Source organism: Manis javanica, chromosome 16, assembly GCF_040802235.1.
Source record: "Manis javanica isolate MJ-LG chromosome 16, MJ_LKY, whole genome shotgun sequence".
Taxonomy (NCBI): Eukaryota; Metazoa; Chordata; class Mammalia; order Pholidota; family Manidae; genus Manis; species Manis javanica.
In genome coordinates this window covers 67,119,411-67,137,787 of record NC_133171.1, presented here as the reverse complement: position 1 = coordinate 67,137,787, position 18,377 = coordinate 67,119,411, and the positions used below count along the sequence as shown (strand labels likewise).

The 18,377-nt window shown below is 45.1% G+C and overlaps 1 protein-coding gene across 8 annotated transcripts in view; it reads right to left on the bottom strand.

Moving 5' to 3' along the window:
- The window catches only part of ATXN1 (ataxin 1), a 415,485-nt gene that overhangs the window by 171,222 nt on the left and 225,886 nt on the right, over nt 1-18,377 (bottom strand). For 6 of the 8 annotated variants that reach the window (XM_073224638.1, XM_073224631.1, XM_073224632.1 and 3 more), the window contains one exon: nt 16,846-16,906. The exons of the other annotated variants lie outside the window; for them this stretch is intronic. The gene's annotated coding sequence lies outside the window, so the exon portion shown is untranslated. The remainder of the gene's footprint in view (nt 1-16,845; nt 16,907-18,377) is intronic. 8 annotated transcript variants of the gene reach the window in all.

Below are 18,377 nucleotides of genomic sequence, written 5' to 3'. Positions count from 1 at the left end.
CGCTAGCTCTGCGTTCTCTCCAGGAAACCCAGGCCACTGAGTGAGGGGATGAAGCCCAGCCAGGCACAGTATAACTTCTCCCTCTCAGCTGTGCCCAGTCCGATACCACATACACAGGCAGAGCCACTCAAGTCCTTGCTGAGAGAAAGCCACATACCAGTAGCCCAAATGGCGACTTTCTTGCCTAGTTGAGTATGCACCAACCAAGTTTAACCAGCCTGTCCCACTCCTCTAGACTTTCTTTCACCAAGAAATATGTAAACAACATGAAAAAGGTCCTTATGAGGTGTGCCTAGGATGGTGGAATCAGTACTATTTGTGGCAGCCCATCACTAGGTCGGGCTGGACATCCCCACCCTTAAAAAGCTCATAAGGGGAACACGCGTAGGCTTCATGTGAGAGGGTGAATGCCTGGCAGCCTCCCAAAGCGGAGCATTAAATATGGAGATGAGATCTTGAAATTTCCCCTTCCAAAGGGAGGGCAGTGGGATTTAAGAGGAACACAAGCCAGATTTGCTGAAAAGGTGTCTTTGTTTCTTGACAGGACTGCACTTGACTCTTTACAGAGTCCTTGCATCAGCTGAGACACTGCTCTGCTGACCCGTGTGCATGCTGATGGCGCCCCTGTCCCAGAAGCACGCTCGGAGAGAACTCAAGGTCCAGCAAGCAGATGAGGGCCTCAGGGATGACTGAACCTGACGGAGAACACAAACTACTACACTTCTGTCTTTTTAAAATACTTAAGTAATTTTGGTGTTGCTTCACTCGCCAAACTAAATGAGTTTTAAAAATCTCTGCTTGCTCCTAAAAGCCTCCACGTACCCAGCAAGGGAGAGCACGCCACTCCATCGCCTCCCCTAAGTAATACTTCTCTTCGTGACTCTGTTGCGCTTCAGCTGCAGGGCAATGCCTACTTCCCAGGCTGAGGGCATCGCGGTTCTGGCAGGGAACTGACTGAAAATCTTGGCATCTGGGTTTACAATAAGCTGAGTTACACAGGAATGGGAGGACACTGGAAACCTTGAGAACAAGAGAAGGATTTCTAGGGCAACACGGAAGTTTGGCCTTTTAGCTGATGATGCTTCCGTTTGTGCACACACGCGGTGACGCCTCACTGGGTTGGCACAGAGCAGGCAGCATCCTTTTAGGCGAATAATTTTATTAAGCACTGAATCAGATGAAGAAAGTGTTTTGAGGAAAATGGTCACATGGGGATTCTAATGATTTTTCTCTAATATGGTTTTATTTAATACTTTTACACGAGCAAAGATGATTCTCCCTCCTTACCATACCCCCACTTTTCAATTTCCAGAAATTAAGATATTCTTGTGTAAGTCAGACCACAAAGCAGACATTCAGAAAAGGATGATTTTAGCTTTAATTCTTCTCACTCCGTATTTAATTATGTAGTCAAGACGTTTAAATTCTCTGGAAAACAGAATCCATTTATATGCTGAATTCCAAAATATTAATGTCTTATTCAGAAGTGCTAGGAGGATCGGTGAGTTAGTGTTGGTGAATCACTTTGCAATTCCCAGGTCAATGACATGAAATGAACATTATCATTATCTGTTCAGGTGAGTCTCAACAATGAACTGTGGTCTAGTGGGCTGAATCAGGATACAAAAATCTCCTAACTCTGAGATAAGAGGGAAACATTTCTGCAGCTCTTGCTTTTACCTAATTCTCCAATATGCTAAGAGGGTAAAGGGCACATCCACGATTATTGATAACATCATTCAATGCCATGTAGTAAATTGACACAGGTACAAATAATCGAAGGATGTACAGGTGTATGAACAGATGTGTGAATGGGTAGATGACTGACTGGCTAAAAAAAATGGTCAGCTGGCATCCAAATACATATACTCCCTGTTGTATATTAAGGCTGCTTCTTTAGAATCCCATCTTCCTTACCCAAATTATCTCTGCAGAAGCAGATCATTGTGCTTTGAGTCTTAGAACAGAGTAGATTCCAATTACTGAATCAAATCTATGAGGTTTATGGTTAGAAACTTTCAATATGGATTTCCCCAATTTTGAGATAATGCAAATTTTTTGGTTTAATACTCATTATTTTTCCTTTTGTTGCCAAACTGATAAAATAAGGATTTTCTGTCACATTGTACTTAGATATTCTCTGAACTTTACAACTGCATGAAATTAATGAATAAGTAAATGGATGGACAGACAGTAAGGAACATCATCCAATCACAGCTTTGTAAGGTCAGAAGGAACCTTGAAAGGTTTCTCGTACCTCTAGGGAAGACTGGACTTCAAACTTGCCAGACAAGTATTTTTTTTAACAAACATTTATGAGAAATGGGCTCAATCACTAATATTTAAGGACTTTTACTGTCTGGAAACTCTTCCTTACCCTGAGTCTCCAAAGCAAGTTTATAATTTATTATCTCTGCCTGATACAAAGTTAGGTTTTTCCCAAATGCCCTCAGAAAAGACTGAGTTCCCTTAATTTTTGAGTCCTTATAAAGCTTATTGTACTATTTGCTGTTCTCTTCAATATTTTATTTTAAACAACAAAGTACACTTAATGGAAAACACATTCTCTCGAAACCACCTCGATCAATGCCATTTTTGCATGCTTATAAAAAGTACCTAACAGAATTTCTTTTTTTAAGAATTTAACTAGTAAATATTCTTGGGAATATGACTTTACAGTTGTAAAAAACACTGGATATCATTATAAATAAAAAAGCATTTTAAAGACTGCTTTCAAAAGGGACACTGTAAATGGTCAGGGTGTATAATTTATGAATACATACTCACAAGAACAATGGAGAAAAAAAACCTCTTAATAGAATTGTTTGGTATCCATATTGTTACACTAATGGTCCTTGATATATTAGCCTCTCTGTGTCCACACTCATATTAACTGTGGGCTTGGCTATGTGATTTGTTTTGTCCAGTAAGGTGTTTTAAAATGTCATCAGTAGATACAGGAATGGGTACTTGTGGCTTGGGATAAAATTTCTGGTGATAGCATGATACACAGATTCAAACACAGTGTATCTCAAGTGACTTGGATGGAATTCAAGGAGATGTGTTTTGGAAACCGTATCAGAGGGCTTGCAACATGGTTCAAAAGACAATGAAGACACTGGCATTATAGATGAAGGTTATAAATATGTTATTTCATGTAATATGAAAGTAGAAAAAGGAATATTTCTAAATTAACCTATATGACTTCAAAGTAAATAGTTTAAGTATAAATCTAAGTCAAATCTATACCTCCAAGTCCTTTAATTTTTACAGTCAAGTTGGCTAAAAACTCATTGAAGGGATGGAAAATACCTTAAATTTGTATTTTTATGATATACCTCCAGCCCAGTCCTCTCACTGCTCTGTAGACCTGAAGACTCAATAGTTTACCTACATATCACTAAAAAGAGCATCTCACCACCACACACCCCTTAGGATGGCCACTGTCAAAAAACAGAAAATAACAAGTGTTGGTGAGGATATGGAGAAATTAGGACCCTGTGTACTGTTAACGGGAATGTAAAGTTGTGTAGCCGCTGTGGAAAATAGTATGGTAGTTCCTCAAAAAATTAAGAACAGAATTACCATATGATCCAGCAATTACGTTTCTAGGTGTACACCCAAAGGAATTGAAGGCAGGATCTTGAAGAGATTATTTGTCCACCCATGCTCATAACAGCACTATTCACAGTAGCCAGAAGGTAGAAGCAGCCCAAGTGCCCATCAATGGATAAATGGATAAACAAAATGTGTCAAATACAGTGAAATATTACTCAGTATTAAGAAAGAAGGAAATTCTGACACATGCTACAAAATGGATTAATCTTGAGGACATTATGCTAAGTGGCATCCATCAGTGACAAAAAGACAAATACCTACATGAGGTCCCTAGAGAAGCTGATCTCAGACCTAAAGGAGAAGGGTGGTTGCGAGAGGCTGGAGGTGGGTGTCCCAGGGAGTCAGTAGGTACTGAGTGTGGGGTTTCAGTTTTGCAAGATGAAACGTGTTCTGGGGGTGGATGCACGACAGAATGCACTTCCTACCTCTACAACTGACTGAGATGGGAAACTTCATGAGTATTTTACAACAAGAATGTCTGAAGTATACAAAAAAAGAATTCAAAAAAAGAATATCTCATGTACACCTTAGACTCACTGTTTTCAAAATTCTGTCATATGCCTCTCCCTCTCCGTCTCCGTGAACGGCACATTCACTTCTTCAGTTGCTCAATCCCCAAACCTGCGAGTTTCCTGATGCTCATGTCCCTCTTCCTCATCCACACCAAGAACTGTTCAGACTGGCAAGGCTGGCATTGAGAGAGTGCCGTATCTTAATCTCATCTACTTCTCTCTGGCATTACTGCCCCCAAGTCAAGGCCAAACCACTATCACTTCCTACCTGACCGACTTCAAGTTTTCTACCCCAATTCCCTTCCTCTGTCATCCCCCAATCCACCGTGCATGTTTAGGCCCTTCCATGACTTTCTAGGCACTTAGAATAAAATCAAGCCTCCTTGACAAAGGCAAGGCTCTTCACTGTCAGTGGCTTGCCAGCTCCGACTTCATCCCCTTCTTTTCTCCTAACTCACGCCAGCCTCCAGCCATGCTGGTTCAAGTTCAAGTCTTTGAATGTGCCAACCACTTCTCATCTCAAGATTTTTGCATCTCCCATTCTCCAGACGGTACTCTTTTCTCCACTCTAACCTCTGGGCTGGGCCTTCTCACACTTGATTTAATGTCTTCTCCTAAGAGCCTTTCCTACCCACCCAATCTAAAGCAGACTCCCCCTCACCCCCAAGCCCTGACCTTGTTATTCTTTGTCAGGCATCCTTGTTCTCTTTCCTTCCTGTCTAATTATATTTATGATTTGTTTACATGTTTATTGTCTGCTTCTTCTATTAGACTCTAAGCTCCATGGGGAAAGGGTCTCAATACCTGGCACAATGAAATTAAAAAAGAATAAAGTTGGATAGTAAAAAGTGTTAGGAAAACAGGAAAGTAGGGAGAGCAGACTGGGGAGCTATTTTAGAGAGGACAGACAAGGACGGCCTCCTGGAAGTGAGTTTGAGTATTCATCCAGGCCATTTTCCCCGTTCACATATGTTTGCTAGCTCACCCGACTTTCCTAGTTACAGTGACTGTGCAACCATGCTTCTACCCATTTGGGATTGGAACCTCGAAGTCCTCCTGGAGGCCTTCTGACCCTTCTCTTTTCATATCCCATATATTCTCTGTTCTCTGTTGCTAATATGAATCATGCTATCTGTCCTATCACTTTTTGTCTGGAAAGTGACTTGTGCCTCCCTCCCGACCACTGCCTCCAGTCTGTCCTATGCACCAGACTGATCTTCCCAAACTGCAGTTTCAATCAACTCACTTTCTGATTCCCAAATCTCTCATTACTAGTTCCTCTTAGCTTCCTGAATTATGCCCAGAGTTTTCATCCTAGACTACCTGACAGTGCACAGTATGGCTTCAACTCACCTTTCCCAGTGTACCTCACACTTTGCCCATCACAGGCAATGGGCTGCTCCTTGTCCCCACCCAGAGCCTAAGCTTTTTGACTCATTGGCCTTTGCTATGCCTACCCATCCCTGTTGCAAACTAACCAAAATCTCAAATCCAATCTCAAAATCATTCTCTCCACAGAAGTTTTCCTGCTCTTCGCAACCAAAGTGATCACCTAAAGCATGTTTTTACTTTTATTATCCATCTTACCACATTCCATCTGATGTCACAATTACGTGCAAACTTTTCCCAGTACTTTTGAGGACACAGACAATCTGTCTGCATCACCTACCACCTTTACCTACTGCTTTGTTGCTTAAAGTATGGTCTTTGGGCCAGGAGCCTCGCATAATTTGGGGGCTTCCCGTAATGCAGAACCTTGGGCTGCCCCTCAGACCTGCAGAGTCGTACCTGCATTTTAATGAGATACTATGCACCTGATCAAGCTCACTGTAGCCACTGACTGGATGAACTGAACAGGAAAACAAAGTATCAAAAACAAGACATGACTTTACAAAATTCACTGGAAGATAACATGAGTGGCTACTGCTTTCACTATATAATACTATATTAAAGCTAGTTAGACAGCAGAAGGTCAACTTATTAACCTTCTGAGGGAAGAAAACAAATTTTGCTTGGGGCACCTAGAGTCAGGAAGATTTTGTAAGTTTCTACAGCATTTCTAAAGCTTGTCTGTTTATGGGTGGGAAGCCAGAAGAGGACTTGGACACTATTGCCAAAAGCATAATTCGCCTCCTTTAATCAGTTGGTTGGCTGTGAAAATATTTACATCAAAGGTTTAAAGAGTCTTCTGACACATTCTGTAGACTTAAAATACAGATGTGGTACAGAGGGAAGATGTATCCTAATTTGACATAGCAATCACACTACATTCTCTGCTCTGTAACAAAGCTTCTGACTTTTCCCTGCACGGTAGACAAATCACAGTAGGAAGTACAGGCTGCTTTACGCATACTCACCTGCTGTGAAGTGGGCGCCTCATTTCCTTAGGGATGGAAGAGTGGAAACTGGGCATGGCCTTATTAAGGGTGCCAGGGCTGCCACTAGAGGGCATTCACAAGTGAGTAAGATGATTTGTCCTGACTTCCATAAAGCAAACAGAAGATAGCTGGCACATGAATTAACAGGACAACTGCTCCAATCTTTGCTCCCCACTCACAAACGGACAGGCGCTAACAACTGCAGTGATGTGGAATTATACAGAGCTCCTCTTTTAACACAACAGATGCTTGGGTGAATAAAGCTTGAGTGGCACATGGCGGAGTAGGGCTGACAAGGAACACTGCCTTCAGGTTGCTTGATTTCCCTGAATCATACTTTTATGACCTCGAACTAGTCCTTTGTCCCTCAGAACCATCCCACCAACAGCAAAAGCCTGTGACATGCCCCTTCTTCTCCAGACCACTTACTGTTCTCCGAAGTCCCAATCAATGACATATCTGCTGCCAAAGTGCCCTTTGGGGAGTGGGAGAGAGAGTAGTGAGGTCAGCCAAGGCTGGAGAAAACAGGATTCTCTCTGGGAGAGTCATGGGGGCTGAGAATGGTTGGTCTGAGGTCACCTGCTGCCCAGTGGCTGCCCCCAATTGGAGGGGACTCCCAGGGAGCTTGGCTGCCTCTGCACCTGTGCTTCTAAGGGCCCCCCAGCCTCACCCCCTGTCTTTTTCCTCACCGGGGCCTGAAACCTCTGCACAGCCTCCTGGGTTTAGTTACCAGGCGGGATGCCCCGAGGCAGCCAGGTGCCAGCTGCCCTCCCTCGGCCTCCGCAGCCGGGATGTTATTTCCCTCAAAGACAGCTCCTCAGAAGTTTTGCCACTGCGGCTGACACAGGAGGCTGCACCACACAGTTTTCATACAGAGTTCTCAGAAAGCACCATTTGTTTGAATATCTGTAAATAACTCTGGCAGAAGACACAATGTGCTCCCAGGTTTTGGAGCTGTGGAATTTATTATGATCACAGGAAAAAGCTGAATGTGACAACTGGAGTGTCTCGAATCACCTCTCAACTCTACGGAAAGTAACGCATTTTGAACCAAGAGCAAAGCAATCTCTTTGTTTTCTGTCCTCTCATTAGGAACCTGTTCCCCGAGGATGACGCCAGCAAACCCACTTTGCAAATACTAAACTGAAAACACAGTATTTCCAAGTCCTAACCATGTACAAGGTATTCTCTTTTCAGATGGAAATAACTTCAGAATGTGAACCGTTTTTTTTCTCCCAATGTGTCAAAAAGCAAAGAGAAACAGAAGGGCTGAGGCAAGCACAGAGCCGGCCGTGTGATATGCTTTTGCAGAGAGCTCTGCCCACAGGTTTTCAGACCCCAATGGCAACCCTCACAACCTTCCTCCTGCAAGTCAGGACGAGAGCTGAACCCAGAAGCAGCAGCCGAGAATACAGTGACAGGGAGGGTGGCTTTGACCCTCTGCCCCCACCTCACAAGAAACGAGCCCCACGCATTGCTTTCTAGGAACACGTTAGTGGCTGTGATCACGTGTCCTTGTGCTCTGGTTTCTTTTGAGACCAAATATTACATAGCAAAGATGTGGTGAGAGGCTGCTGGGGCGGCACACTGAAACAGAAGGCTTTGTAAGGAAATATCTGTTCGGTATATGTTCTTTCAGGGCAAGCACATTTTAAAAGCCCAGCCAATGGCTGGGGGAATGTCTGGGGCATTCAGAATCCTCTCTCTGCCAAGTGGAGCTAATCTTGCACAGGAATTTTTCAGTTCCTGGGTTGAAAAGACATATTAAATACCCAGCCACATGTTTATCTTCATTTAACAGCAAATGTCCTTTCAAACAAAATCCGACAAGACAGAGATTACTGTTCATGCTAATGGAAAGTGATCAAAAGCCCCAAGACGCTTTGGTTAGCTTACTCTGAAGCCTGGTCCTGCTTTAGTTTCTATGTAAAGTACATCAAAAGAACATAGATATCACTGGAGACTCAAAATGTTTAAAGTCTCTGGTACTAGTGTGCAACTACACTTGAAACTACAGAAGATGGGGAACAAAACATTCAAGTTGCCCTTCACCCCAAAACGTCAGGCATAACAGTCTATTAATTGTTGGGCCTTTCTGTTTAAACACTTACCTCCCCAGAAAGGACGGAGCTTGCTACTTTAAAGGAGTCTTACGCACAAATCAACCTAACAAACCGTGCTGACTTCAAGGGTATGTAAGACGGACTGCAATGGTAAGGAGGCCAAGCGTCTTCCAAGCCCAGTGGGGCCTACACCTTGCTTGGCTGATGGAAGGGGTAAAGCCTTTGCGGAGAGCAGCAGCTGGCTGGACAGTCTAAACAGCAAGGGTAGCATCAGATGGGCCAAGGGCATCTGAGGGAGGGAGTGACTTCAGAGCCATCCTCCTCTACCACACTTCCTGCACCTCTGACCAGAGATGTTTGCCCACAGACCCACAGAGAAAGTAGGGGGAAAAGGCAGGATATTAGGAGATCTCTTCTTGGCTGGGAGCATCTCCCCAGCTCTAGCCTATACTCAGGGAAAGGCGATCTGGGGCTGCACACAACATTTGCCTTTCTCATTAGACTGCCCACTGCCACAAGAGACAGGTTCCTGTGCAAAGGCCATGACTGGCCCCACAAAGGACAACAGGACTCAGTACCACCCACATTCCCATCACACAGTGTCCTTTCTCCTTTCTCTTAAGTCAAATCTGGCTCTCTCATCAGACCAAAAAGACTGGGAGAGCTGGGTACTGAGAGAGTGGCCTTGCAGAGCTCAGAAATTCTGTCAGCTTGTAAAAATCGGAAGGGCGGGTAAACCCCACCACTGTATCCCAAAGCCATGGGGAGGCTGCGTCTGACAGCACACAGTCAGCCTGCAAGAGACAGTTCTTGCAAGGGGAGGGGAGCCCTCTCTCACCAGAAGCTAGGCTGGTGATCGCACATTTAATTGTACTTTCTTGCCCACGTTTAAATCGTTTTATCTCCCCTAGAGGGCCAGGATGGAGATGACATTTCAGCCTGCTGATTTTGCTGCTGATTTAAGATTTGATCCTAAACCCTGGGGAGGGTGGGGCAAGGGAAGGAAGGGGTGTGTGAAGAGGGTGGTGGTTAAGACAATACTCGGTTACTCAAAGGGGGCTTAGCTTGGTCCAAGGCTATCTCCTGATTCTACTGAGAAGCTTCAATCCCCAGAATGACAATGACTAGCAAGCCAACATGAATACATAACACAGGACACTTACAATAGCCAGCGGCACCCAACACTTCGGTCATCTCCAGCTCCTTCCCTTTCCTCATTCCTTATGCCCAAATGGTTGCCTGTTTTGGTCACTCCTGAGGGTGTCTCCCGCCACCACCTTCATAAGGCTTCCACAGTAGCTTTTGAAGTCTCACCTCCTGATGCCTGTAATAACCTCCTCCCTGACGTCCTGCCTCTGGTTTTCTCCCTTCATCTCCTGGGCCAGCAGCAGCTGGAAAGCTGATCTCACTGATGCACGGTTGGTCACATCACCAGCTTCCTGAAAAGTCTCTTGTGACTGGCAACCCCGAGTTCAGGACCCTCACCACAGCCAGGTCCTGTCCACGTTTAAAATGGGACAGGCAGAGAGGGCCCAGAGCCCTCCCTCCCTTTGCACCATCCCCCAGACCAGAAACACACCAGAGCCATTTCCGAGGCTTGGTTAGGCCAAGCACATGGATCCTCTCTGCACTCAGGTTTCTCCTGACTAAGTATTACTTCACAGGACATCGCTGAGAGGCCCCATGCTTTGGTTTGACACGCCGGGGGCTATGCCCCCAACCTACCATTCCAGTGCAACTTGCAACTTGCTGTTCCTTCTCTATGGCCTCTTCACCTCATGTTGATTCGCACATAGAATTTCCGTCTTATTTTTCCCACTCAACTGCTGTGCTTTACTCAACAAGTATTTTGCTCCTGTCTGGAAGCCCCTTTCCACTTATCTATAGCCACCAGGACCCCGAGATGGGAGGGAGCAGGTGAGAGTGTAGAGAGATCATGATGGGTGGTCAGACTGAAAGGGGTTAGAATCATGGATGCGTTCTGATGGAATAACCTCTCCTTGGCTAAGTTTCTTAAGTTTCAAACAAGGCTAGGACCTCTGTGCCATTCAGGAGGAGCAAGGCCAGAAAAGGCAGGCTGGTGCCAGATAACATGGAACGGGGAAGTCAGGCGGTGGGCTGGCAGGCAGTGGGGTGGCTGATGTGGCGCGCAGGTCTGGAAGGCTGGGACTTTAGCAAGGCCTCAACCACCAACTTAATTATATTTAATCTGCTCATGCTTTATGAGTTCGCATTCACCAGGGCTAATTAATGTTAACTATGTTGTTATTTTTATTAATGCTCTCTTAATCTCAGTAAATATCTTGGAGCTGGACCTAATTTTTTCCAAGTCTGGGCTTCTGGGGCTGTTACGTGCATTACTGCTATAAACCCAATCCGGTGTGAGTGACAGCTCGTTCTGCTGTTCACTCATTATTTCACCCTGCAAGTAACTCACTAAGCACCTACTGTGTGCTAGGTGGGAGACAAGCCAAAATCAATGAGAGGTTTGGAATCCTATGAGCTGTGTGAAAGGCTGCATGTGATGTGAAGTACACAGCGGGTGGCACACGTCCCTTCCAGAATAAAGCTCACAAGCATTTAATTGCCAGTCCAGTTCTCTGGTTTCTCACTCTTCCCCTGTGATTGTGATGGAATCCTCTAGAAGGTAGGATAAAAACATTAAGGCAGGCTGTGTCATGGAGCTACACATAGAAGACAGTTGTCCTGGACAGACACCATATCTGCACTGGGCACTATATGAGTGAGAGATAAACCTTTATTTTGTTGTCCCTTTTGAGAGTTTAAGATGAACTCTTTGTACAGTGAAAGCCTATTCTATCCTAATACAATAGCTTTCATTTTCTCTAATATCACCATGTGGCAAATAATTACATGTAATAATGTGATAATTCTCATATTTACTGCCCTTTATTTCTTTTTATTTCCCTAACTTTACCTGTAATCATGCCTTGCCCCTTCAACTAGGCTACTGCCTCTTGGCTCACACATTTAAAGGTTTCTTCATCCTCCATCTCACATCCCACAGCCCCACATTTTTCCCCAAATTCAGGAGTAAGGCTTGCATACAAACTATTTAACTCATAATTAATGATTCAGTGTTTTCCCAGTAGGAAATAATTTCCAAAATATAATGATAATCATTTATTGTCATTAACCAAGACCAGTCTACTAGCATGGAGCATTAGCAATTAAGTGCAATAGGTACAGTGAGACTTTAGGGATTCATCTGTGGATTTATGTCAGCCATGATTATATGATTCTATGTCAACCAGAGCTAGGCTTGGTGATTATTTGTTACTTACTAACTTATACTGACCCAATGTCTGTGGCCATACTTACACAGGTCTGGGTTTCTAGGAGTCCCATTCATTCATTCATTACCATTCTCAGGGAATAATAGTTATGAAATCAGACTAGCTGTGAGACCACAGGCTAGTCACTTCAACCCTGTATGCTTTCCCTACCCCAGTTTCTTTACTTGTAAAGGGGTTTACAATATATCTGGTAAATTGTTGTGAGAATAATATAAGTTAACATACATAAGATACTGAGAAAGTGATTTTAAGTACTGAAGTACAGCAGGACCTGGCATGTTCTAAGTACTCAGAATGCTAACATTCTTATTTACTGAGCACCTACTCATGGCAGATATTAAAGAAACAAGGATGAATGAGAGGTTGCCCTATTCCCAAGCAGTTTACAATCTAGTAAGAGTGATAGATACATAAACAACTAAGTGAAGTGAGGAGTCAGAGAGGCAGAGAGAGGGAGACTACACAAATGAACACACACACACAGCGGGAGCAGATATGCAAGTGTGAGCATGTGTGTGCACGCGCGCACACACATGTACATAAGCAACTGGGGAGTTACAAGAAAGTGTTCCTTCCTCTTGGAAGAGGGGAAGCCAGGAAAGGCGAGCTGGAGGATGTGATAGCTGAGCTGAGTCTCACAATATGGACAGAATATGGACAGGTGCTTGCTAGGCAAGACAGGGGCAAGGACGTCCAGGCAATGAAGGAGTGTGAGAAGAGGCATGAAGCAACATTTACTCATTCAACAAATATTTGTGAAATGCCTCCTATGTGCTTGGCACACTTTTAAGTACTGGCAAACAGCTATAAATGTTACTGCTGAACTAACATTCTAACAGAGGAGACTAACAATAAACCATGAAACAAATATATAAACTGAAGAGCTGGGAAGAAAACAATGGTACATGGGCTATAGTGACACAGAGTAACACATTATAGACAGTGCGAGGTGGAGCGAAATGCCATTCCCCACCCGATTCCTGGGCAGAGGAGTCTCCCTAAACCTGCCTGGGCTCTCACTCTACTGGGTAAGAGCTCATTTACCACTAGATACAGTTAAAATTTTGAGCACGGAGCAGGGCAGTGGATTTTAGTCCCTTACTCCTTCCATCTTCACACAGACAGTGGCCCGAGGACTCAGAGCTTTCCCCCAGGTGGGCTGTTAGCGGGGGCCCTTGTTTTGGGCTCTCAGTCTAACATACAACTTCTGCCTCAGTTACTGTTACTGGTCACACAGGTGTGCTGCGGCCTCCATCTGCCTTATTATGTTTGTCTTATTTCTCAGTTGGCTCTGAACTTGGGAAGAAAAGTATATAAGTTTTTATATGATAAAAACCTTCCCTCTACAACAGACGTCAAAACTAAGTTAGGAACCACTATCCCAATCTATCAAATCTGTCACATAATGAGAAATCCTTCACATCTTTTACTTAACAGCTCCAAAGGCATTGTCAGGGGTCTGGTGAGCCTTCTGGCTCATGAGGCACAGTAAGGGACATTCAGCAGAAGTAGCAACTATCGGGGGGTTGGGTGAGAAAGGGATGATTTCAGGGCCAGTGCAAAACTCTAGGGGACACAGTTCATGGTCGGTAGCCACAAAGAGGAAGACGAGAAAATGTGAGGTCTTTAGATATTCTTACCTTGTGATTTCCTATCTATGTGTTTTTAGAAACCATGTTAGAAAAAGAATTTCCTGAATTTATCTTTTCTCTGAAGAACTGAAAAGCATTTTCAATATATTTACACACTTGCTTTACAACTTCCTTATGAGACAGGATAGGACCAAAACACTGTCATGAAGAAATTAATGGCACGGTTACGATCTACAGGGCTCAGTCCTGACCATTAGGGAGATACAAACGAAGAGGCGAGGAATGAGATAGATGGTTACTGACCTTTCAGGCCTTTGCCTCTATGCAGAAAGACTGCTCAGGCCCGCAAAGCGTATGTATCAAAAAAGGAAATATGAGACAAGTGTCAAATAGATGGCAGAGATTTTTTTTAGACGCCTCAGTTCAGAGAAAAAAAGCATCATTGAAATCAAGAACAATTACAGCGGTTTTCTGGAGGATTTTATGGAGAAGAAAACATTAGGGAAATGTTAAAGCTCAACTACATATACTGGGAAACTGCAGTTAGAAACTGCACCTCTGGTAGAAGCCTCCAGAAGATGTGCAGTGTGCATTACACGTTTCTGTGCAGCCCTCCTCTGCCTAGCACTGCTCTCCACCCTAGTCGGTCTGTGTAGCGCATTAAATGGGCACTCTGTTTCCCTCGATTTCACACTGCCGTATTTCTCTGTCCGCTTGCCATCCAGGAGCAGCTGGCCACAGTGCACAGGAAACGCTCTACGCACCACACCATTCTGATGGGGCCGCCTCCCCACGGGAAGATGAAAAGCACAGACCCCACCCACATCCATTTGCTAAGGCAGAGGGGCTCCGTTGGCTCTGCTGCACCATCGGGCCTGCACGATTCCACTACAGGCACTGCCTTCTCCCTCATCAAGTCCCGAGCTCGGCAGGGATGGGAGGCAGGTGTTAAAAGCCAGGATAGACAGTAACAATCACAAAGTCCACCATCTCTACAGGAGGGGAAGGCAAGCTAAGATACGGTGGAAAATGAAATGAAGCATCAGGGCTGTGCTCACCCTGCCCAGGATATACTGGCTGCCATAGTCATTATATTTTTTCTGGCTGTGCAGACATGTTGCTATGGAACCAATACATGCTATTGCTACTTGGCCTCCAGCAAATAAAATTGCTGCGCTGGCAAGAGCATTTCCCTAGATTTCCCTTAAAGGGATATCATCAGTGGTGAGCTCTGTTTGAGCTTAGCAACAACAGCAGGGGGCCAGCGCCACTGCATACCATGAAATGGAGCCAGGCGACTCATGTTATACAAGAAGTTCATGCATGTGGGCATGTGGACCTACACGGTACAAACCTGAGGTGTGGTACAAGCCTCTGAGCTGCTTTTGAAGTCATAAACTCATGGCTTTGGTTTCCCTCCAACTGGTAAAAGCTAAGTTTTGTAATATTTGGGGTAGTAACTTGACGCCTCCTGACGGTCAACTTCAAACCACTTATGGCCCCAGCAGGAAAGTGAGGCAGCCAGGAAGTGATCAACGTGTGTTCCGGTGATCCTTGTCTTATCCCCTTACCATTTATGGCCTCAGCCCCCTCCACAGGTTCATTCTTTACTGAAAGAATAGCACAGTTGGTATGGAGCCCAGCACTGCCCCACCTTCTTAAGGCCCTCAACTGTCCTCTAGTTTGGTCTTACCAACCTCTTGATTCCACAGAGACCCTTAAATTCCTCAGAGAGCAGTAGATCTCAGTGTCACAGAATTATATGGTAGTGTGCTCTGGGGATAAACCTTTTGGGCTTCTCGTGGATAAGATGAGGAAATGGAAACCCTCTCATTCACGCTTCTAATGAATGCACATCCATGCCTGCCGAGCATCTGGGGACAGGAGAGATCAATATTAGAGTAATAAGCAGGTGATCCTTCAGTGAATCAACTCCATGTTCTAAATGCCACTTAGTATCCTGGTAGACTCTCTATACCCTGGTAAGGAGTATATGACGATCCTTAATAATGACTCCAGGTAGGGCAGAAGGGAGGCTCCCATTTGTTAAGATAAAGTATTAAGATAACAAGTGGGAATAAATAATGGACACAGGCTCTCAATGCTCCACTTAGACCAAATCCTGGGTGAGATGAATGTTCTGGAAATAAGAGCACTTAGCCCACCAACCTAAAAGACACGAGCCAGAAGCAGATGGAGCACAGGGATCCTCAAAAGACCTGTGGTAAGTCCACTCTCTGGGTCGGGGGGAGTATCACCTTCTCGTACCTCTTGCCATCATACTCCACAAGGGCGCTCTCATGTAAAGAAGAGTACAACTTTTTTTCTAATGAAGAAATGTTTCTCCAAAGGTCTCCAGACCACAGGCCAAAGTGGTAGTGCATTTACGAAGCCTGGCAGGCATTACTAGGCAGGTGCCGATGGCGCCGAGAGGGGGCATGCAGGCTTGCAGCTGCCAGGGCACGTCTGCCGGTGTGCTAAGGCCTCTGGCTGCAAAGCAGATATACCACCAAGTCTCCGCACAGGACGTGGCGTTGCACATGCAGGGGCTGAGGAAGGGTGCAGAGGAAAATATGCGCCCTCAGCCAAGGTCCACACAGAACTGTTCTGGGTACATCCACTCTACCAGCCTCTTTTAGTAGTAGCCAGGTATGATTACTAGAAAGTTAAACAGCTAAACAGCGTCACCCCTGACACCTGCCTTAGAGAGCTGTTATCACTGTTTATTGGTATTACATCAGGTCGAACCACCTGTATAGCTATGTATCCACAGAAGGAGCTACAAGCCGAGGACAGATCTGTGCAGGGTGGAGCTCAGGGGTCGGAGGGGAGACCACTGTGCAACTGGGAATCAAATGCCTCTCCACTGCCCTGCTGCTGTCTCAGAAGCTCCCAGATGGGATGTGACACCCTCTGAGCCTCAGCTGCCTCATAGGGGCTTTGCCTGATGAGCTCTAAGGTCCCATCTCATGCCCACATCCTATTATTCTCTGTCACAGTGTTCATGAAACTGCATTGTGGGAACAAAACGGATGGTTTCTCCTTGCCCACAGCCATATTTCTGTGCATAAGTCACTGCAAAAAAGAAACTTCCCCATCATCCTCTCTGCAAGCTAGACAAGGTATTAGCAACAATGGAAACAACTCATAAGAGGCAAAATAAGAAGCAAAAAGCAATGCAGAAACATACGAGAGGGAAGCCTTCCCCTCTGAAAGGGGAGAGGAGATTTGATAAATAGAAAGAACATCTTGGTTCCACATGGGAGAAAACATCTGGAGGACGCATGCTATCAAGCCCTTTTTCTTGGAGCATCACAATAATTGGGAAAAATTCTGATGTGGGTAAAAACATAAAGAACACTCACCCTATGAAAACAGCAGGCTGGTTTCTCTTCACCAAGAAAATGGACTAATTTCTTTGGAAAACTAGAAAAGAAAAAGATTTTTTAAGAAACAGCATTAAGTCCATTCTATAAATCAGCACCTGGCAAGACAAGAAACCTCAGGCGTGGCACCTTGGTCCTGACCAGGTGGCAGCAGAAGTCTGGAGACCCGTCGGTGCAGTCTGGCTGGCCACGTGAATTACAATAATGGAGCTCTGAACAATCAGTATGTAGAAAATGATCAAGTGCATGATTCCTTTATCACGAAGCGTGTGGACCTTCTGACAGAGGGACGTATATGGCGGTGCACGGGAAATCAGTTCCCAGGTGGACTGTCTGGTCTGCACTCCCACCATTGCGGTGAGCTGCAGATGTCCTGAGAAGTAAGCAGGGTGCTCACTCCAGTCCTTGCCCTTGCCCCGCACATCTTTCCCACCTGCAGATGGTACCCCCACAACCCCATCACCCCCCACCGGGGACAGGGACCCCACATGGCTCAGATGGGAATGTGGACTGGGCAGAGGCGCACAGGGGCCACATATCAGCCCGACTGAGTAATCCCAAGAGGAGGCCTTAGGGTCTGGGGTGCAGTGTGTGAAAGAACCGAGATGTTCTGAGTGTTGGAGGAGGAAGCCTGAAAGACGGAGGCAGATAAGGGAGCACAGCAATAGACTGTTTAATCTACATCATGTAAGGAACCAAGCTCAAAATCCAAGTTTAAAAAGTTTCCAGAGACTGTTTTAAAGAGGCCTTTGCAGGTCTAGGAGGGGACGTGAGGCCGAGCTAATCTTACCCTGAGACTGGCAAACTTCATGCTATCCCAGAGCATTTCCCTAAAAGGAGAAGAGGGTGAGGCCGGTGGGGCGAGCTGGGGCCTCCTCAGTATGTGCACCACAGGCAGATTCCCTGACTCAGTTTCTCAGGATGTGAGAGGCACGCCTCAAGGTCACAAAGGGAAGCCCACCTACTACCCTGCAGGCTGCGTGAGGGGAGGTGAGGGTACCTGACAGTACGATTCCGCCTCTGGGGAGGTTCAGACCCTAACTTTACAATACAAGCCCTGAAAGACGCTAGGCTGGGAAGATCTCTGAGTGCCTTCTGTTTAACCTTAACCTTCATCCTAGAGGCAGCAAGCTGTCTACAGTAGGCATCATAACAACAATAAAAACTGAATTCAGCTGTGTGACCGAGGTTACATAACTCTCTGAACCCCTTTCTCATTTGCATAATGGCCAAAATAATACCTACACCAAATAACAGGTCAGCTTTAATGCCCTGTGGTACAAAATGTGAGTACCTGTATTGTATTCCCTTTGTCACCACCCACCTTAGATGAGACAAATGTGTTGACTGTGAACAATGAGTTAACAGATAACTGCTAATAATCACTGCAAATATTTCGGTTTCTGTGGCTCCGGGCTCTCTCCTATGCTCAAATACACAGAGTGTATTACACATACACTCACATAAAGAAATTCATATACATGCATATGATTTATTCATGACATACTCTT